We start from the raw sequence: 24,013 nt of genomic DNA on the forward strand, positions 1-24,013 counted from the left end.
CCAATCTCTACAGAGATAAAAGTCTCTGTGACTCCCGCTGAGTCTCCAGTCACTCTCAGGTACCCCCAGGGCTTTCCACTTAGTGTTTTTTTTTTTCCAGCCAGTCCTGGGGTGCAAACACTTCAGACTGGTTAATCTCCAGCATAAGGTCTTTCTTTAGAGCTTCTTGGGTTGTATCAGGAGGACCCCAGTTGCACTCTGCGTCTTCTTGGTTTTTCACAAGTCTAGATTCACCCTGATATGCAAATTTATTCTATTTGTATGGGAAATCTAGAGAGTCTGAAATTTGCCAATCTACTCTGCCATCTTCTTACTAAGGACTTTCTCTACTCTGCCATTCTGGCTCCACTCCTGAAAGTTCATAGTTTAAGAAGTCACCCAGAATGTGGATGATTGGAGAGAAGAAAAGGAGGTGATGTATGCTGCCTGGAAGCTCCTTTGGTTTACTAATTACAATTAAAAATTAATTTAATTGTTTCTACCTGCCCAAGGTACATAAAAACCATCTCTGTCTTCTAAATATCAGAACTCTTTTGGGGAAAAAACAAACCTCAGGTAGCCTGCATTAGTGGCATCTCTGATTTTCTACTATAATACTGTGATCTTCAGGGATATAAAAATCCTCAAAGCTCTATGCTCCTATTGTTCACATTGCTACTAAGTAGATATGGTTTCTTTGTGTATTTTTGTGTTTTCAACTAAAATCTATTCCCTCCCATTTTGGTTTCTAATTAGCTCAGTTTTCATCTCCTCCTTATCTGTTGTAGTTTTTTTATACTCAGAGAACCTCTTGATTTTATGAGAGTTTCACTCATTTTAATTAAGAATATTAAAATTTGAAATGTTTAGTCTTAAACACAAACCATTATTAAAAACATGCAAAAAAAGAGGCTCTTGGCTGTCACTTCACTATCTATCCTTTTGATTAGGAGAGTGTTGGCAAGGCAGAAGTATACAAGTTATATAAAGGCAGTGTTTAAAAACCACTATTAAGTATTACCAAAATTAACCAAATAATAGTAATATACCAATAATATTAATATAATGTTATATTAATATAATAATATATCAATAAGAACCAAAATTATTCCAAACTATTTAAGTTTTTTGAATCTAATAAAAGAAAGAGATTTCTCCGGGTTCCAAGTCACTTAATTTAGCCAAACTTACATTTGGTGTTTATTTATTTGATTTTTTTCACCATAGATCCATGCTTCTTTCAGTTTAGGGAAACTTCTTGGGCAGAATTTCCCACCAGCAATGCAAATCAGCAACTTCTTTTTTCAATAGTTTTAGAAAATTCCGTAGGGTGTCACTTAAAATATAGCTATTAAAGGCACTGGTCACAGGCCACATTGTGAGTAGGTCACTCCTAAACTTATGCAGGACTAGATTAAAATATAATTGGAAAATATTTAACAAAATAAATAAAATAAAATGTAACATAGACTATGTTACTATGTAGTTTTCAAAGTCAGTATGTAGGTTCTGGGATCCTTTTCCACAATTTAGTAGCATGATACCCCTGATTTAGAAGATGTGTTAATATTTAAAGGAATTATATAACAGTTGGAATTAGCTTAATTTTGAATTGTTAAGTCAAAGAAAACTCCTGGACTCCTTTGGAATTTTTCCAGATTTTCCCAATTTATATTGTTATGTACTTTTGTCACTCTATAGGCATTGTAGTCTCTTGTTCAGATTCTTCTCTATTAATCTAATGTATTTTGGGGATCATAAGATTGGCAAGGGACTTTTGATATCATCTAGTGCACTCCTGCCCCAATTTTATATAAATATGTCAAGGCCCAGAGATTAATTATTTTGCTCAAGGTCATATAGATGAGTCAAAACTTGAAACTTTTTCTTCTGCCTCTAAATACAGTATTCTTTCTACTATACCATGTTGATTGAGTTTTATCATATCAGGAGAGATAAATCTGAGGGATGATATGTGGTTCTGCTTTACAGGATTAACATTAGCATTAGTTGGAGAATTGGTAACTGTTTCAAGAAGGAGACACTTTTTATAGAATTATTCTTTGTTCTGGTGAGCATGAGTGGCAAACACTTGATTTAGATTTCATTGCACAATGTGAAAGGTCATTGGGTATTTCTGGAGAAAACATATTTAAATGTCCTAGAGGATGTTGATAGAATGTTCCTTCCCATAGATTGTACATAAATGCCTGTGATATATTTAGGGCCTCCATTTCATAAGCATCTCAGTTACTGTGACCTTAAAAATAGGCTGCTGAAGTCAGAAGCCAGTCAGTGCACAGAGAAGGAGCACATAAAAGATAGTAATGCTCTTCTGAGCACAATCCTAATTACTATGACTGATGAAAAGAAGAAATCAGTCTTGAATCTGGTAGAGCACAAAGTAATTATTATAAAACTGGTGATAAGCATAGGTAAAAGACTTGCCTTTGAAATTAAAAGGCCAAGCCTTGTTAATTATATTTTAGTTAATAAAAACATGTAAGAGACTTAAAGAGTAGTGAAAATTAATGAAGTCTTTTGTGAATTTTCTGATAAATTATGTAAATCATAAGTAACAAAAAAATTTAGGAGAGATAAATTTCCTGAGATTTACATAATGATAGAAACATTAGAATTCCATTAAAAAAGGAAAAAATCTTGACAATAAGTGTTTTTTTTTTTTTTAATCAGATGGCCTACCTTTCTGAAGCAGGTACTGGGAACTTATAATCTTAGAGACCCAGAGATGGAGTTCAAGGGAAGACTGAAAAGTAATTTAAATGTGACTTTAGATTCTCCCAGATTTCCTTCCTGAATCTCTTCCTTTAACCTCCCCAGATTTTCTTAATGACCACTCTTTCTGCATAAAGTCCATAATGTAATGTAATGCAATGTCCCCTGCCTCATTCTTCTTTCCATCAAGGAAATTATCTGCTTAAAATTACACAGTTAGGGTTAGCTTTCTATTTGCATTTAAGAAGAGGATCTTGTTGGTCCAAATGAGTTTCCAATGAGCAGAATGTGAAGAGAATAAATGATTTTTGTGAGGATGGTGGGGTAACTGTATACTAGGACTCTTGTCTAGTTTGCCAATGTAATTTAGTCATTTTTTTTTCAGTTGTATCCAATTCCTTCTGACCCCATTTTTTTTTGGCAAAGACACTGGAGTTGTTTGTCATTTCCTTCTCCAGCTCATTTTACAATTGTAAAATAAAAATAATCTCTTTATCCTTTTATATATGTTTGGCTAGATAGTCACTGAAGTTTATGAGTAACTCCAACACTGTGTGAAAAATTGAGTGAAATTTTCTATCTTGTCCTTTTTTATTACTAGATGCAAATGCATATGTAGATGCATATGTATATATGTAAATATGCATGTATGTATATATTTATACTACTAACTACTGCTTCTGTAATTTTTTTTTGCTATTCTATCTCTTATAATTTTTACTAATAATTATAAAGGTCATGCATAAAAATATTAACAATAGGATAATAATCATTATAATTAACATTTAAATAGGCCTTAAAATGTTCAAGAGACTTTGCATATGTTATCTCATTTAATCAATAAAAATAACAATTAAATAGAACTTTAAAGTTGGCAAAGTTCTTGCTATCTAACTTAATTTGATTCTCACAATAACTTTGTGAGGTAGATGTTATTATTACCTCCATTTTACAGAAGAAGAAACTGAATAAAGAAGTATGGGGTGTCAGGGGTATGCTGGTAAATGTTTTATAATTGACTCAGAAAAAAAAATCAGTGCTTGGTTTATTATTTTTTGCCTTTGAAGTCATCATACCTTTGAGGAACCTGATTCTGCCCCTTTCATTAATTCCAGAATCTACTTTTTGAATACCCTAAAAACAAGACTTTTTGTATTTTCTCCATTCTTTTGCTTTTCATTGATTCTTTTGCAGGATAGATTCAAATAAATCTTTTCTACTTTTTTCCTTCTTGACTATTTTTTCAGAAGTTTTCTAGCACAGATAAGTTTGTTCCTTCTTTACTGAACTTCTTTTTTTTCAATCTGTTTCTAGATTTCATCTTTTACTTTTTAGCATTTTGTATCACTATTAGCCTCCATATTTTACTGTGTAATTTTTGAGGGTCTATTCTTTCACTTCCATATATTAGTTCAAAAAGTGATCAAGATTTTGACAAAACTAAGGTCATAATAATGCTATCCTGACTTCCCTATCAAACATAAGATCTTATTTTTGTTTCAAAAGGACAAAATTAGATTTTTATAATCTAATCACATACATAGGCTCTGTTTCTCACATGAGAGACTGATGTAGGCCCAGAAAGCTGTAGTAGAAATCAGGAGATTGGGCTTTGTCAATTGCTACTTATGGGACTTTACGAAAGTCAAGTGATGTGTCTGAACCTTACTTTCCTTATGTGCAAATGAGGGATAATAATTTTTTTCCACCACAGGGAAATATTGTAAGAATTAAATGAAATGACAGATATGAAAGGACTTTGGTAACTATAACATTCCACATAAATGTTAGGTGTTATTACTATAACCTTTCAAAAGAAGGAGTGGTATCTCACATTGAATAAGTGGGCCTTAATAGGTTTTAAAGTGCTTCCTCAATGATTAATCTATTTGATCCTTACTAAGATGCTCTCTCTATTTTGTAGTTATGATATTATCTGCTTGATGGTATTATTTAATAAGCACTGATTTATAGAAAGATCGCTGAATTCAGATGGGGAAATACTGTATTCCATGAAAAGGCCACCTTCTGCTGGAGAATTTTAAGTAATGGAAGTAAGGAATGGGGAGATGCTATTTCTGATTAACCATTGGCTTTTGAATATTTGATTCTTAGATGCTTTTTTAAGTAAAAGATGTCTTAATAAAAACAAATCAATTAATAGAAGAATCTGCTCAGCTATGGGAAAAATCAAACCAAACCTCACAAAATATATTGGGAATAAATAATGGCTATTTCTTTTTGTAATTCTTGAAATTGAAAGAAACAACCAAATATTTTAATATCATTCATGCAAAATGACTTAGGAAATTTGTTGCTAAAGAGGTTTGCTCAACTTAAACCTTTCATTAAAGGAAATTTAAATAGGAGGGTTCTCCTGGGAGCCCTGGGGCACTTTGCAAATGTTTTGTCTCATGAAGCTCATCTGAGTGTGGGAGAGGAAAGGCTTGTACTGATTTATTCTAAATGTGTGTTTTGGGAGAGAAAAAAAAGAAGAAGCAAGGTTAAAAAAAAGCCAACCTGGAAATGAGACTGCATAATGATCCCAGTGCCATCACATAGCCTCTATGGCACTGATGTTAATCTCTAGATCCCTAATTTTGCTGGATGTGTCCCTGTAGACAGTTTTAGATTTTCAAAACAATTTTCCTATTCCCTCTCTACTTCTTTTGACCTTCCCCATACTGAAATCTCAGTTTGAAGTGACTATCTGATCTATGCCCAAATAATTACATTGGCTCTTTGATTTTTCTAAATAATTTAGATAATAACGTAGTTCAATAATCATCTCTGGCTCTTTATCAGATTGGTGATGACTCTAACTATGTATCTGTTGTTGGTTGTCCTTTCTTTTAGAAGACCAATGAAATGATGAGATGATGTCTTGATCTATGCATGAATTGGGTTTGTGAAGCAGAGTTGCTGAAAGAGAGCTTCAGGCTCTTTTGTCCAGGAGTAAGACAAAAGTTAAAATAACTAGCTATGGCCTGGGGATCAATGGGTGACCCTGGCATCTTTGATGTCTACCATAGTACCTGCTTCAGCGTCTTCATGGATGTAGGAACAAATTGTTCTCATCTGCCCATTCTCTTGAGGCAATTCTTTACATGTTTAGGTAGATCTCTTCTTGACTCTGACTGTTTGAAGTCTATTGATTACCTTCAACCTAGTTTAGCATGACTGCTCTTATAATTTTACCGATATAGTTGCCTGTGTATGTTATAGCTTCTTGGAGCTACAAATGAAAGCTGAGTAAGGGGCGGATGCCAAAAATGGATGAGAAGCTATAATAAGGGCTCAGCAGACCCTCATATCAGAGATGAAAGGCCTGCCTGGATACCCTTACATGCCATGTATTTCTCATGTTACCTAACCTCTAGCAACTCAGCTAGCCACAAAGAATATATTGAATCAGATAATTAGGGAATTGTTTGTATCATCTTTAGCTTTTTAATATAATTCAAAAGCAAGGAAAATGAATGTGTAGATAAGTCATTTTTGAGAATTCTTCTTTACTATTTAAAGTATGTGAAAAGAAACCGCATTCATCAAGTCAAAAAGAGTTTATGTTAAGTGCCTTCTATATGACAACATTTGAACACTAAGTGCAGGGGATACAAAGATAGGCAAACACTGTCCCTAGAATCAATCTAGTAGAAGAGACAACCTGTAAATTTTTTTTTATACAAACAATATAAACAGGATAATTTGGAGACAATCTCAGGATAATAAGGGGAATTAAAAAAGGTTTCTTGCAAAAGGTAGAATTTAAACTGAAACTTGAGGAAAGTCAGCAGGTGGAGATAAAGGATGGAGAGTATTCCAGGGATAGGGAATAGCTAGTTAAAATGCAGAGTTAAAAGATGGAGAATTGTGTGTAATGGATAATAAGGATAATGTCACTGAATTGTAGAGTATGTGGAAAAGATTAAAGTGTGAGAAGATTGGAAAGATAGGGAAGGGCCAAGTTATAAAGGGTTTAGTATTTATTTGTCCTTTGTAAGGGTAATATATTGACTTGTGTGTAAATTAGATTTAAGTGAGACAGAACCATATAGAATCATCAGGCTCATTCTGTCTTCAACAGTAATCTAAGTCCAGTGACAAAATGGGATGACTGGAGATGGATTGAGTGCAATGGATGAAATCAGTATATTTGATGACTGACCAAGTTCTAGGCACTTCATAGAACCTGCTTCAGATACCTTTATGGCTGTTGGAACAAATTGTTCTTATTTCCATTTTGCCAGAGGATACTCTTTCCATTGATACATATTATAGCCCCTTCATATCTGTTTACCTGATATGATTATTTATATTTTTCCATATAATGTCCACCCAATATACTGGAAGCCTTCCTTTAGTTTTTTTTTTTAATACTTATCAGTCACAATATGGCCCTCATACAATATTATATCTGCTTTATCTGAGTCTCATTGTGCAACCAGCCCACTTCCCATCCAAGTCACATATAATAATAATAGCGATTACATTAAGTTTTGTAAAGTGCTTTACACATTTTATTTTCTTTTATCCTCATACCAATTCTTAGAGGAAAGTGGGTAACCAGACACTATTATTTTCCTTGTTTTGCATATGAGAAAACTGAGCTAGAATTTCTTCTGTTTCTTTCTCAAGGTTGCATAGCTAGTGTGTTTGATCCTGCATTTAAATTTGGAGCTTTCTGACTCCAGATCCAGTGTCTTCTCCAATGTACTACTTAGTTGTCTATGTTCTAAGTTATTTTTTAAAATGCTATTTCTTATAAAGAAGTCATAATTGTCAAGTATTTTTATTTTCCTATATCTTTGCCTTCATATACTACAAAATAACTCAGTGAATTTTGATCAATTGCTCCTCTAATATCAGAATGAATTTATGAAAAAAAGGAAAAATATTTGAGTATAAATATGTAACCATTTGAAAAAAAAGATGAATCCAGAATTTTATTGTAACCATGGCAACTTGCATTTAAATGAATGTTCATTATAAACTCAACAAATCATTTATGTGGTAGAGAGTTTTTGGTATCAGTTGATTCATGAATATTCTAAAATGGAAGACTGTAAATAAACATTCTTTCTTAATGATGATTTTTTATCAATTACATTTTTCAAACTTTTCATGAACAAATTTATATTTTAAGTAGTTTTTTACTGATGACATATTGGAGCCTTCAGTTGTATTAGAAATATAAATGCATTTTCTGTTTCAGTTGCTTGATACTCTATTAAGTTCTTTACAGAAAGGAAAACTATCAGTATTTGCTTTTTGTTCAGGTAAAGCTTTATGACAGACTTTGGTGATAGATTTATCTTTTGTAGATTTCAAATAAGTGTTATATAAACACATGCATACATGTATATTTGTACATATGTATGTACACACATATACATAATATTTACATATGTAAATATGATACATATATAAATACATATAATATGTATATAAATCCCCAATTTTTTTTTTTTTTTTATATATGGACACTTTATATCAAAGGTTGGCAAACTATAAATACTCTGGGCCAGAATTCAGTAAACTATAGTCTGCCATACCTGACCTGTGGACTGTTTTTATTTCACTGTTTCAGCTTCCTGAGAGTTTTTCGAGCTCTGACTGGAGGCAGCATCCTATCATATTAATAGTGGAAAGAGAGCTAGATTTGGCATTAAAGAACCTGGATTTGAATCCTTCTCTATCACCATTTATATAAGTCAATATAAGGATATATTGAAGTCACTTTACCTGCAAATGTGATGTGGTATGCCTCGTAATACTTCCATTCAGTCACTGATAAAAATATTGAATAAAACAGGAATTAAGCACAGAATACTAAGATGCACTACTGGGCACCTTTCTCAAGGCTGACTTTGATAATTTAATCACCATGGTTTTAGTACTAGCAATAATAATGCCCTACATCTATTTAGAGGTTCAGAAGTCTTACAGCACTTTTTTCCGTGATCTCATTTGATAAAGTTAACTGGCTTTTGATACTCCTATCAATCTTGTCAAGTAGACACAGAACCATTATATTCATGGCCAGACTTATGAATAGGAGGAATTTGAAGCTACTTATTTCATGAGATTTCCTGAACTTTGATTAGACTCCTCTCTTTCCAAATAGAGCCCTTCATCCATCTCTCTGAAGGCTGAAATTCTATTCTCATGGCTTCAAGTCCTTTTTCTCAAGACAAAGACTGTTATCTAATAAAATATACTATACTCTCATATTCTAAGCTCTATTTGTCACAGGCATTTTAGTCTGAATGATTTTCAGAATCTTTTCTGAGATCAGGCTTTGTTAAGATGAAGAGAAGAAGAGTCTGAAATTCTGAATGTCTCAGAATTAATGGAGAGGAGGAGAGGGAAAGGAAAAAGGAAGCAGAAAGGGAGAGGGAGAGAGGGCAGTCCTAGTAATAAATGAAACATGAACTTTTCTAACAATGTTATACTGAAAGAAGGGAACCCTACATATGTCATTATGGCTACAAAATCCATTGGCATGACTAAAGCATTAGGGAATAAGATTTAGAAAAGAATGGAGACTTAATCCAAAGAAAAGAAAACAGAGAATTGACCTATTGATTATTTTTGCTTATGAGATAGATAACAAGTATCCTTCATGCTTATCTGGAAGAAAACAAGAGAAAACAAGTTTAGCTCTTAATCACAAGAGGTCTTATCAAATGAAAGAATTTCCTGGCTCTGGGAAATATATGGTGAAATCTTTTTCTTTTGATTTCCAGAGTTCCATTTTGCAGGAGTGTTTCTTTCATGCTTAATAACAATTTTAGGGTATTTTTGAATTTCCTTGTAAGTAATCTGGGAGTATTAATTTGGTTCCCATTTTAGAACTGAGTAGTCCACAAGAGTTACTCAATAATTCTAGCACAAATAAGGCCTCCAGGAAGAGAGCTCTAGAGATAAAAGGGTTAAGTTTTCTAGGGTCTTATCTCTGGTTATGGCAACTTTATTATCTGATGAGAAAATGTCCAGGAAATAATTGGATTTATAGAAATACATTTTTAAACTTGCCCTTGAAAAGTATATATAAAAATTATTTTTGGTTACATCATATTTCTGGAGTTGTTTCAGAGTGAGGTTTGGAATATATATTTTTGAATCATTTTTTCTTATGTTAATTGTTGGAGAATTTTAAAGCAGTATTTTTGCCTGTGAGTTAGAAGCAAGGTCTCTTAGAAGTGGACATACGATAGATAATGGTAATAGAAGAAAATAGCACAATTATTGAATTTTGTAATATGGTTATTTATAATAAATGATACCCTTCAAGAATGGTTCAGGAAAGAATAAATAACCATAGATAAGGAATTTAAATGAGATTTGAGATGACCTGGCATCACCTTAGAATTCTATATAAATGTCAAAAGTTGGAACTATTTCTGAATCTCTTTATGTGGCTGGTCTGATGGGGGCATGGAGTTTGTGCTCTCAAAATCAGGATTTGATAATTGCAAAGGGATTGTTCTTTTAATGGAATGGTATGTTTAAATGTTAAAGCCTTGAGAGCTAAAGAATAAGCCTCACAACAGTGAATCAGAATAAATGGAGTCTTACTGCTAATAAAATCATCATAAACCTTCCTAGTGGATTCTCTGTGGAAGTTGGTTTTTATGAAAGCCAGAAATTACTGATACAATTACTTTCTTGATTCAATGGATAGTTTACTTGTTTTAACAACAGAAAGGTAAATCATTGAGAGTGTTGACAATTTTCCATCAATCCTTCAAGAATAATAATGGCAATATAAGCATAAATAAATGATGTATAAAAGAAGACATGGGCTGTATGTTGATTTCCCAGATTGCTGACTAACCATAAGAATTCAGAAAGCTTTTTTAGGCACAGTTAGGAGAATGAGTTAGGATGAAATTTCACTTGGGACTTCAGGAAGAAGTTTTACACAGTTTATCAACATTATGTATGTTTGTTTTATTTTTCTTAGAAAGTTATTTAACTTTTAAAAATTTGAATATGAAGATCCAATTAGAATTTTATTGGACAGTGAAAATTATAGCATTAGGAAGTCATTATTTATTCTGTAGATGAAAAAGAAATTTTGTGTAAATTGCATAAATACAGATGAATACCATATCCTCATGGGAGCTCTAGGCAGATACTTCATGTTTGAGCTAATAATTATGTACAATGGGGATTTTAGGCTTTATGTCTCTCTTTTCTGTCATTTTCTTACTTATCTATTGACTTTACTTTTCTTATAGTCCCAGGATATCTGTTTTTTATATATACCAGTTTTACTGACATATATATATATATATATATATATATATATATATATATATATATATATATATATATATATATATATATATACATACATAATGACATATAAGATAAGATTCTTTGGAGACAGAAGTCATTTGAGTGGTTTGTTATTTGCTGATCTACTAAACTCTTACCTATTATTACATATTTACTGACCATTCTGTTAATTATTGCCTTCTTGCTTTCAGGTAAAAAGTTGAAAAGATAGGATGTTTACTCAGGCTGAAAAAGTTCTCATCGTGTCTACATGGAAAAAAAATAACTTGAGAGACAGAAATGAAGGAGTTTTTTCTTGTGTGATCCTAGGCATTTAATCTTGTTTGCCTCAGTTTTTTTCATCTGTAAAAATGTTCTAGAGAAGGAATTAGCAAGCCATTCTAGTATCTCTGACAAGGAAATCTCAAATGGCATCATGAAGAGTTGGACAGAAGCATTGAACCTTACTGAAAATGACTAAACAACAACCATCACAACAACAACTACTCTTCCCATAGTCTATGACCACTCAAACTGGTCTTTTTAACAAACTTTACAAGGATGGATAGATAACTGGATAGAAACTCCATCTCCCACCTCCATGCTTTATCCTGATTTTTGTCCCTTGTCCTAGAATAGATTTCTTCCTCAACTCTACTTCTTTTCCTTCAAAACTCATTTGAAATATTATCTACATTAAATCTTTGCTGTTACCCAACTGCTAATGTTTTCTCCCCTCCCTCCATTTTGTATTTACTTAGGCATATGTTTTGTCCATTCTTTTAAAGAAAATGAATAATATATTGTAAAATATGGGAATAATTCTAAAACACTTTCAAACCTTAAAGTTATAAAACATTAGCTATTATTAATAGTAGTATTAGTATTCTTTCTAAATATTGATTCCCCAAAGGACTGTAAGTTTTTGGAGGACAGGACCTGCTTCATTTTGCTTTTGTCTCCTTAACACCTAGTTATGGTGGCTGGTACACGGTATTTATTTAATAAATACTTGTTAATTAATAGTTTTGAAGCTGGTTAAATGGCTAGATTCAAAGAGTAATTATTAATGGTTGATTCTCAATCTATTTGTATAGCTTTAATTTATAGAATACTTGATCTCTTCAGAGAATTGAAAGTGAATATCCTACTGAGTGAAAGGGCAAATCAGTTACATGTTAGAAAGGAAAATCAAATAGGAGATGTTGTCAGAAAAACACAGGAATAAAAAAAAGATGAGTTGATGATGTAACAAGTGAAGGATAATCAATGATCATCTGATCTTCTCTGCAAGTAGTCTCAGGATTTCAAAAGAAAGTGAAGTGGGCATCCTAGCATGGTGTATTGAAAGTATATGAACAAGAACCATATCAAATGATAAATTATGAGCTAGATTATGAGAAGAACTACCCAAATCAATGGGATTTAAGATCCATTTGAGCATTTGAATCTTTCATTAAACTTAAAAAGGGGGCAGAAATATAACTAGCATTTATAAACACTATGTGGCAAGCATTTTGCTAAACAAATATTATCTTATTTGATCCTCACAACAATTCTGTGAGTATAGATATTATTATTGCTTCATTTTATGGTTGAGGAAACTGAGATAGAAAGTTTAAGTGACTTGCTTAGGGTCACACAGCTAGTAAGTATCTGAGGCTGGATCTCCATCTTCCTGACTGTAACTAAACTTAATGCTCTATCCACTGTGCCACCTAGCAGAAGTTACTATGTATTTCTAGGCAAGTCACTTTACCTCTCAATCTGTAAATTAGGGTAAATAATATCACTTAACTTCCAGGGTTTTGGGTAGTATAAAAAGAGATAAGATATATACTTTCTTCTGCAAACCTTGAAGTGCTAACTATAGTTCCAAATTGCTTTCCAGAATGAATGGATTAATTCACAACTGTACCAGCAATTCATTAATATGCTACTTTCCTACAGCTTCTCCACCATTTGTCATTTTCTTTTTTTTTTTTTTTGGTCATCTTTGTTTATCTGATTGGAGTAAAGTTGAACCTCAAAGTTTCTATTTTTTTATTTTTTCTAATTATCAATGATTTGAAGCAAATTTTCAAAATATACTTGTTGATAGTTTGGCCTTCTTCCTTTGAGAACTTCCTGTTCATATCCACTGGCAATTTTTTGGTTGTGAAAAGACATATTCTTTTAAATTTGAATCAATTTCTTATATTTTTTAGAAATGAGAGCTTTATTAGGAAAACTCTTTGCAAAGATTTTTCCAAGTTAACTTTACATTTAACATTTCTTGCATTGGTTTTGTATGCACAAGCAAGTTTAGATTTTATGCAATCAAAAAAATGTTTTATCTTCTATAGTCTTTTCTACTTTTTCTGATTACAATTTGGCCTCCTACTAATAGGTCCAAAAGGAAATTTTTTTTCTTCTACTTCTAGTTTGTTTATAATGTGCTATTTCATATCTAAATTATGTACTTATTTGAAGCTAATCTTTGCATGTAGTATGAAGTGTTTGCTCAAACCCTGACAAATAATTTAAAAATGATTACTATATGCCAGGCAGTTTCAAGGAACTTATCTTCTAACAGAAGGGGCAACATATAAATGTTTAGATACCTACAAAATTCATATTGAGTAAGTGGAAGGGAACCTTGAGAGACTGAACATCTTGGAGATTGGGACAGAAAATTTAGTAAAGATTCTGGCATAGGCCAAGATGCTCCCTCTAAGTGTCAATCTATTCTTTGAGCATGGTTTACCATACCATTTTTTTTTCAATGGATGGGGTTAAAATTGTTCCAAGAGTATAGAAAAAATATGTTATTGAAAAGTTAATGCTGGCATGTCAAAATGTCAGCCAATTTCTGCTTCTATCTTTTTAGAAAATGTCAGAAATGCAAAGATGATGAATAGGCAGCAGAAAATGACATTCACTTCTGGAGTTTTTCTTTAGGTCATTCTTTTTAATCTCTTTCTATTCCGAGAAGGCTTTCACTTTTGTAAACTAATATTATATTTCTTCATCTCACCCAACTTTATGGAACAACTTCTTTATTTAATATGATTAAATGGACCAAATGTTAATAAGCCAACTCATTGAATCTCAAGGCATTAAAACAGCTCCTTCATTTTTCCTTTTTGGCTCTGTTTACTTTAATACCAAGGCTTTAATATAAATGTGTAGTAAAAAAGACATATTGTCTTTATTTGGAAAAGTTAGTAGTCTTGTAATTTCAGACTTTTCAGCTTTCACGAATAAACACTCAAAGTGTAATTAGTGTCTTCTTCTTTGCTCAGCATTTCACAGACACATGGTAATAAAATTTAGTAAGAAGAATACTTCAATAATGTCTCAAAAATCTGCAATTTTATTTGTGTAGGAACTTTCTATGCTAATTCAGATTACAATCTCCTCTTCATTTACTCCATGCTTTAGAACACAGAAGAGTGCTATAGAAAGAAGTATTTTTTTGAGCCTAGAATCTAAGGTTCAAATTCTGATCCTACTACTTAATTCTTGGGTGATCTTAGATAAGTTAATTTAGCTTTTCTTCTTCTGTAAAATAAAAGATTTGGACTAGTAGTCTCTATAGGCTTATCTGAATTGTAAGTCTTTGATTGTATGATCTTACTGAGTTGTGGTTGAAAGCATTCACCACCTGGTGAATAGCCTTCTGATAATGAGCTTCTCTCTTATACTTATCTTTGGAATATAGGTAAAAGCTTTTTGTGTCAGGCAATAATTTAGGGAGGTATGATTTGTAGGAATTATGCTTATTTTACAAGTGAAGAAACTTTAGAGATCTTGGCTAAGGTCATATATTGAATTAGTGACAGATTTGGAGTTGCAACTCCTATTTTCTGATTCCTTGTATCCTTTCCTCTATATTGTATCACCTAGAAGACAAAACTGACTAATCAATGAAGGGAAAGAAAGAGAAAATTATTTGACAGGCCAAATGTTTTCACCAGAAGCTCATCATTAACCTTTCTGGTTTTATAGGATGATGTTCTGGGAGAGATGAACCTATAAAAGTCATTTTGTTGGTTTGGAGCCAGGATATACTCTTATATTCAATTTTATTATGCAGAGAATAGTCTGACAGAAAGTTTCAGATTAATCATGTCAAATTCTGGAAAAAAAAGTAAAGCAACCAACTTTTTTCAGAGTTTGATATATGCATTGGAATTGCCTTAACCCTACCTGAAAGTTTAGGAAAAGGAATATTATTTAAAAAATAATTTCATTATACTATCACTATCATCTCATGAAACAAAATGTGACTTTAAAGAAAGCTAAAGATCCTCTGAACTTTTCAGCTTTTTTCTTCTCTAATGATCAGTCAAAAAGGGTATAACTGGGATTTTAAAGGATGCTTCTCTCTCTTTCCCCCTTTTTACACAAAGGTTTTGACTTTGAATTCTGTGATTTGATATTATTTACTGACATCATGTTCCATGGCCTTCAGGAAGCTTCCCAAGGTTTTCTTTTCCTGTTTTCTTGCAATAGGGAAAACATCTCCTGAAGCAAGGAAACCCCACAGGTCCTGTTCTTTATATAAAAGGATAGCTGTTGGCCAAAGACAAAATAATTATATCCTCTCTGGAGAATGCTTAAGACAAAAATTGTTATATGTGTTGCTGTTAGAAATTGAGAAGTTACCCCCACAATTCTATTCTTAAAAAGGGGTTATATTTTCTAATTTCATTTGTCAATTATTTGGAAATTGAATCAAATAAAAATTAATATTGCCTTTTGTCTTTATGGCATAGTCATATCATTTCTCTTCCTCTTTCTAATGGAATTTTTCCTTGTAAAAAAAGAAAAAATATTTAAGCAATGTCCAATGTCACAGTAATCATCTCTAGTCTTGTAGACTAAATTCTATATTCATGCTCTATCATTTCTCTACTGAGAGGATATGTGTCTGAATTAAATTTTTAATCTACTAATTGTCAAATGAAATTGCATTTTGAACTCAAAGCACTTCCAAAAAGCTATTCAGATATTTACAACAGACAGCAAGAAAGAGAAGAGAATATCACTAGCTAAATGGAATGAAGAGATATCACCTTCCTTTTGCTGGATCTTTCCCAACAAATTTCTAGAGAGCAATTTGTGGAGAGTAGAAGAAACCTGTCTACTGCCAGAAGCTGAACTGCAAGGCACTGTAACTAAATTGTTTACAAACTTCTCTGTTTGCCATAGATAAAAACTTTGAACATCTGGGAGTCAGCTTCATAGAAATTAAGGAGTAAAGTAGCTAGTCTTGAACTCTACAGGAAGAGGCAAGGTATTATTACAGAGTTATGGAAAACAAATTCATAAAAGGTAAATTAGTTTTAATTGAATGAAGGAGAGAAGCTTCAAACTTACTGAGAATGGTCTTGCCCAGAAAAGGTCAGACATTTAAGAAAATAGATTCTCAAATCCATTAAGAAATAGGCAGAAGAGTATAAAGCAATGATAAGTCATAAGAGATGAAAAGGGGTTGATAAGCTCTGTCTAACAAGAAGACAAGTATTTTTGTTTTGATTTAGAGGGTTACTTCAAAAGGAAATGATTTATAAAGGATATAATGCACATTTTTTGATTTCTGAACATCTTTCAGAAACAAGCTGGGTGGTAGACTAGAAAACTGGTTTCTTAGATGTCCTTGACCTGGGCTTTTTTATGTTTTAGTGAAAGAGACAACCTTTATAAAAGTTAAATAAATATTAAATTCTGTGGCTTAGTTTATGTCTTATTATTTCCAGAGTACAAAGGAAGATGAAAAGAACCAACATAATATGAATCCCATTCTTTGAATTAAATGCCCTATTCAATTTGTTCCCAGAGGGATAGGGAAAATGGACATTTCTATTTCTTAATTTAACTATTTGGTCAATACATGTTTCTCCCCAGCAAAGCCCAGTGTTGTATCCATTATGACACTTGTCCTTTTGTATAATGAATAACATACATGACTGAATGCCATGGAAATGACTGTTTTAAAGCTCTCTTTCCTCAAGCACTTAGGGAGGTTGTGCTAGTTAGTGTCTGTGCTAGTGTCTATGAGAACTAAAGTGTCTGGGAATTTTCCTGAGTCCAGCTTCAGGTTATCAATAGGCTTATTTGTAACGCTATTTTTGGAAGCTTCAGAGTACCAGGAGGATTCAGGCTTTCCATTTACAGTAGTGAAAACATTCCTATCTACTTAAGAAAATTGCTTTTTGCCAACTGTATCCTCCCAGTACAGATATTCCTAACAATTTAGGAAATAAATACAGGACATATAGTTGGCAAAAGGCAATTTGAAGCAGGCCATCTTATAACAACAGTTGCAAACTATTATAGAACTGTATGTGCTCCTGTATGAGCTCACTTACCAGTCTTCTCTTCTGAAACATAGGATTTAGTTCCCTATTGAGAAATAATATATTTAAATTTTTGATTGATTTGGGCATAGACATAACTTGCAGCAGACAAAATTTTGAAATAGATGCAGTTGGATTTGGGCACTTCTTTCTCATTCCTTGAGTAGACTCCTTTCTTCTCACACCATCCCCAAATTCAGTAATAATGATTGTGATGATTCTGAGAGAGTCATCTGTGTCACTGACAATAACACCATTGTGTGTATACATGCACGCTTCTTGGGAGTGGTGCTTCTCCTTATTTGTGCTTATAGCCTTGACTGTTGGCAAAAGCTGGTCTCTCTGTAGTTCTGATATTATACCTTAAAGACAGATTTTCTTTGCTGCCATAATTAGAACTGATTAAGAATAATTTCCTTTAATGGATGCTGGAAGTTAATCATATTTTTTACTTAAATTTATAAACAAGTATAGGACAGAGGTTATGTTTAATTGAATTATTTTAGGAAAGTGAAATGAAAATTACTATGACCTGGGAATCTGAAGGAAAGAAAGAAGAAAGGTAACAAGCACTAACAAGTACTTATTAAGTGTCTACTACATGCCAGATGATGTGTTAAATCCTTTACAAAAATCTCATTAGATCTGAAAACCATTTGGGAGATAAATGCTATTATTATTCCCCCCTTTCTAGTTGAAACTGAGGCAGACAGAAGTCAAGAGATCAATAGTTTGTAGGTGTCTCATACTGCATGCCCTTTATTTCTTGCTTTACCTGGTTGCCAAGGTAGCAGCTGCCTGGGATCTAGAAGCTGTGCTATTCACTAGCTATGTGACCTTGTGGAGAATCACCTTTAATTTCACTGAGCCTTGAGTTCTTAAAATGTAACCTGATCAAATTACAAAGTCCTTAAGAGAAAAAAAAATGATGTAAATGATGTAAAAGTGCTAGAGAAGTCTACTTTACTTGACGTATGGGCTTAAATAAATAATTTCCCCTATATTGGTCTTAGTTATCTCCTCTGTAAAGTAAGAGGATTGAACTAGATAACCTGTGTTCCCTTCTGATTTTCTAGATTCTATGGTTCCTCCATAAATGTGGAATATTTGGATTGCCCTTCTTTCCTTTACATAGATAAACTTTTGGGAGTGCTTGATAAATACAATTTAAGGGAAATGATAGAGAATGAGAATGCAAACATTACTGTGATTGATACTGATTTTATATACATGACATTTTGACTTCTGAAGCTCCTATGAAAGCAATTTAGAAACAGAATTACTCTGTATTTGACCTTGTGCCATTGGCCAAATAATTACTTTCTGCTGGACTTTGATCTTATAATATCTAGGTTCACACTGTGGTGATTATTTGGTCAATTTTACTTCTGGGAATATAGACTCAGGGCAAACAAGTTTTTCCAACAAGTGAAATAAAGCATGTTCAGATTAGTTTCCCATCTGAGCTGTATGTGACCTAAAACCTAGTCCTAGACATCAAAAGAATTGCAGTTACAAAGCACTATTTTATAAAATTTTCCTTCCTATCTCCAAACCCAGAGCACCGCTTTTCCTGTTGTTATGTCTTGTGTTTTTTGTTCTTGTACTGTTCATTAAGTCCCTTCTCCATTTTCCAGTGACCTGGGAGTTTGGACCCTGCTTGAGATTTTACTAACAGGAACTATTAAGAAAAAAACCCAAACTTAAATAACTAAACATGTCCAAAGTTATTCTTTATACAAGTAGAGAAAATAAATGGCATCTTTTTATATGGTGGAAATTGAACTGGGAGTCAGATAAAGGAGGATTTTTGTCTGGGCCTTGGCTATCCTGACATAAGATGTTGTGAGACTTTCCTTTCTCAAGGCATCAGTTTTCTTTTTTCTAAAATAAGAAATTCAATTTGATGATCTTATAGCCTAATGACTGACAGAGCTGGGACCACTGTCTTGTTCTCTTGATTTCGTGGGTACCCATGGTATCCTATCATATTTTCTCTCCTGTCATATGGCATTTCACATTCATTCTGTTATGCTACTCCTAAGAGCAAATAAAGAAAATATGCAATCATAAACTACTGATTAAACAAGTTCCTTGAGGTCTGAAGCCATGCTTTATTTATCTTTGTCAAGACCCCAGTACAAAGTCTTCTGCAGTGGATCAAAAGTGAAGTGGAATCAAAAAAGATTTGTCTCAGATTTTTACGAGCTATGTAATCCTCCACATGTCATATCCACTTTCTCTGCTTCAGTTTCATACACTGCTATGTGAAGATAATACAACACCTACTTCACAGGATTGTTATGAGGATCTAATAACATATGTAAAGCACAAATATCACTATTATTGTTATTATTATGTTTATTGTATAGAAGGGAAGTAGGCGCTGCTATAGAAGAGCCATCTTTTTCCCTCTTGTGAGTAACAACAGTAACAGTTAACATTTGAGTTCTAGAAAGCATTTTCTTTATAATAGTCCTTATAATATTAACAAAGTAGGCCCTATAAATATTGTTATCACTAATTTCCTTAAAGGGTTACTGTAACTGGGAGGGATGAGTGACTTGCATGCAGTCACAGACCTAAAAATTGGAGTAAAAATTGTGGGACTTCTCACTATACTAGTTTAGAACTCCAAAAGATTTTCCTCCTCAGATTTATGTGCCCACACTTCTGTGAGTTATAGAATTATAATGGGATAGCTGTGTAGCTATTAGCACAGAACAGCCTTCTGCTATCATCACAAATTAAGAGGGTTTTTTTTGGGTGATAAAATATATTATTCATAGCTATCTCTTAGTTATATAAGAACTGATGGTCCTGATTTGATTTTCTTCTTTTCCCTATCATTTCTTCCCTTAGCCCTGCATTTTCCAAGGCTCCATCCATGACTGAAGAATGGTGAAAAGATGTCAAGAAGATATCTCCTCCACTCAGTGCTCACAGGACTTGGATGAGAGGGAAGTCAAGAACTCTTCTTTCTCATGAGATGAACGTCACCCATTATTTCACTGTTTTCTAATCTCATGTAGGTCTGAATCATCTGCCTTGACTATATGTGTGACCTATTGTTCCTCATCACTAATTTGTGACCTACTAATGTATGTAACCAAGGTATTCTGGATCTTGTTATTCTCCTGATTGCTATGCCTTTAAGACTTCAGGAACTTTCCACCAGCCCTTCACCTGAATTTTCTTTTATGTGTTGTCTCCCTCAATTAGAGTATGAGTTTCTTGAGAGCAGGGACTGACTTACTTTTTTTCTAATTATATCCTCAGTACTTGGCACAGTGCTTGGTTCAAATAGTTAGTGCTTAATAAATTCATTCCTTTCCTTTGGGCAGCTGGCCTTTAGACAATTTTTTTATAGGTAATTAGACAATTCTCTGCTCATTAACTCCTCCCCCTGAGGATAGAAAACAAAATCAGTGAGTTTTGCTAAAAGTCTTGATGAAAATGGCTTGATTTGGTGAGGAAAGAGGAAAAAAGCTAAATAAAGATGCTGTTGCTCTGATGGCTTCAGGGAATTAACTCAAGTAGTTAATGAGTCAGTGATTTCATTGATGTGAATGTTCCCTTCAACAATACAGACCTCAGCCCATCCATATCTGTCTCTTCATTGTGACTTCACCTTAGATTTCACAAAGGATAGAGTACTGTGCCTGCATTCTGGAAGAACTGAATTCAAATCCAGCCACATATATCTACTAGCTGTTTAACCTTAGGCAATTCGCTTTATCCCTGTCTCCCTTAGTTGCCTAAACTATAAAACAGGATAATAATAATAATAATAAAAATACCTACTTTCTATGGTTTTTGTAAGCATCAACTAAAATAATAGATATAAAGTGCTTTGTAAACCTTAAAAGAGGTTATTGATCTAATATTAGGTTATTGACATATAGACTGTACAACAATATTGGTAGAATATTGTTAAGAATATGTTGTTTTTAGAATTGTGGGATAATTAATAGAGCTTAGCAATTTCTCGAAGTCTCTTTAGTTGGCTCTCCTGCTTAATTCTGGACTTAGGAGGCTGTGATGATACATGCTTGCTACTGGGAAGGCTAAGAGTGGTGGATTGCTGAAGCTCAGGAATTCTGAGCTTCAATAAAGCTAAAGCCAATCTGGTGCCCAAGGAAGGGGTTAACTGGCTTAAGTAGAAAACAGTTTGGGTAAAAGCTTCCATTTCCATTAGTAGAGGGATCAATATTTTGAGTGAATATTACAAATCTAGGTGAAATTGAAGGACTCAGCCTAATATAAACAAAGACTAAAACAATAAAACAAACAAAATAAGCCTGCCCGAATTTATTGCTCATCTGCAAGGCGTTTTTATGTATGTATGTATGTGTCTGTCTGTCTGTCTCTGTCTGTCTGTCTGTCTATCTATCTATCTATCTATCTGTCCCTTTCATTTCCCTGTCTCTCTCTCTTTGTCTTTTTCTATCCACTGACGAATTTATCTAGCCTTGATGATGTTTTTTCCTGATATGGTTAGTTAGCTTAATCTTTTTGAGTAGTTAGGGATCTTATATAGGTGATTGCAATATTCTGGCAGTTCTGAAGTTCATTACCAATTCTGATTCAACTAGGATTCACTTGAATTCTGTGCTAGAATCTCTCCATGGCAGTGAGAAATATCTTTGGCAAGCAAACGTTTTGCTATTTTATTAGTCATTTAATATTAATAACCAGAGGTGAATAAAGTCATCTACATTGTTGTATCTTTCAAGGAATTGTGCATAATTTTGATATATGAATGAGGGACTGTTTATCAGAAGAAAACCTTGAAAATAAAAACCTTTTTTTTTTTTTTTTTTTTTTTTTTTAGTTAATTGCTTCCCCCCAGTCAACAAAAAAAATAGACAGAGGTATTTTTTATTTTCTATATCTTTAAATGATTTATGGGCTGCTAATGTGGTATATTTTGGAATATTTCTTTAAAAAGATTTCCCCTCTAATATTATCAAGGATTTTTTCAGTTAATATATGAATTATTTTTTTAAAAAATTTGGGTATGGATTTAAAAAGAAAGCCTATAGACCAGTAGTTCATCACTTTTTTTTTTATTTGTTTGTTTTTGGTGGTGGTTGTTTTTTAAAAAGATCTGAGGTTCCTCTCCTTCCCCCCCACCCCCAGCCTTTATTATTTCCCTCTCTGATATATTATGAATTGATTCCTTAAGACTTTCACAATTGTTTCCTTTAATACAGATCTTCTTAATGTAAACTTGGTCTTATTCTGCTGCTCTTCTTTGTTCTCTCTGCAGCACCATTTCTTCTTTTAAAAACACAACAGAGAATAGGACAAACGTGATGGATTTGCTTTTCTTGATAGTAAAGAGAGTTTATTATAAAAATCTTTCCCAATCTTTTCTATTTTCTTTCTATTTGTTATTTCCCTTTTAGGAGTTTATTCCTCAAAAATAAAAATCTTGCTTTTCTTTGCAAATAGAGACGATATAGACTAGTTTAGTCTCATTGTGGAGCTGGGACTATAGGATAAGGCTTTTGTGATTTGATGTAACTATTTTTTCCTCTTCCCTATCCTCTATTTCATATAGATTAAAGTTTCTGGCAGTAGCTTTCACAAATTCAGAATTTTCTCTACTGTTCTAGGTTTCTTCTGAGAATACTATATATATATATATAAATTGTATTGATTCCCAAGCTCATTTTACAGATGAAAGAACCAAAGCAGAGAGGTGCGGTTGGTTACTTGCCCAGAGTCATTATCTATTGTGTTATTTAAATCCTTATGCCAGGATTACTCCAACTCCAGTGCCTTATCTACTACCTCATTTGTTTTTGTTCATTTGTTCACTCTAGTCTGACTCTTCATGACCACATTTGGGGTTTTCTTGGCAAAGATACTGGTTAGTTTGCTATTTCCTTCTCCAGCTCATTTTACAGAAGTCAAGCAGGGTTAAATGACTTGTCTAAGATCACCCAGCTAGTGTGTGTCTGAGGTCAGATTGGATTTCAGGTCTTCCTAATTACAGGCTACCTAGCTGCCCATCCACTATCTCATGCTATCTTTCATATACATTTTATCATGATGACTTTCTATATCAGTACCAAACGGTCCTTGCAGCTAACCTAAGAAATAGGATTTTAAAACATTCTTCATTATATAAATGCTATGTAATATTTCAATGTTTCCATTGAAAAAAAATTATTGTAGTAAAATTTTTGGTGACTCTAATCAACTCTTGAAATATGCTTTTCTATGGAAATATTTGAGTACATAAAATGCACATTTAGATAACAGAGAAGTATTTACCTTTTAAGACTGCAAACACAATGAAAAAAGCTAAAATATACCAGGATGTCACCTTTGTATGTACAATTGTTCATTTGATGCAATTATGGATATAAATTCATAGGTTTATGTACATCCCATATGCACAAGTCTATATACACATACATGATAAGTACATGTACACTCGTACAGTATATTTGAAAACAAAGAACTCATTTAGAATTATATTATATACTGCCACTTGGTGGCACTCTTGTTTCAGACTTGAATTAATTTAAACACGCTCTATGACAAGAGGAAAAATGTGTTTGTAATAAAGAAAAGTGACAGGCCAGGAAGGATTTCAAGAGTCTTATTTTGGACACAATATTCAGGTGTTCTGGGATTCAGATAGGCTGAACTAG

General features: G+C 33.0%; 1 long non-coding RNA gene across 1 annotated transcript in view; it reads left to right on the forward strand.

Annotated features, from left to right (window-relative positions):
• The window catches only part of LOC141562744 (uncharacterized), a 40,749-nt gene that overhangs the window by 9,414 nt on the left and 7,322 nt on the right, over nt 1–24,013 (forward strand). Inside the window, exon 2 of the long non-coding RNA XR_012488236.1 lies at nt 20,208–20,373. This is a non-coding gene — a long non-coding RNA (uncharacterized LOC141562744). The remainder of the gene's footprint in view (nt 1–20,207; nt 20,374–24,013) is intronic.

The sequence above is a fragment of the Sminthopsis crassicaudata genome, chromosome 3 (genome assembly GCF_048593235.1).
Source record: "Sminthopsis crassicaudata isolate SCR6 chromosome 3, ASM4859323v1, whole genome shotgun sequence".
NCBI classification, from domain to species: domain Eukaryota; kingdom Metazoa; phylum Chordata; class Mammalia; order Dasyuromorphia; family Dasyuridae; genus Sminthopsis; species Sminthopsis crassicaudata.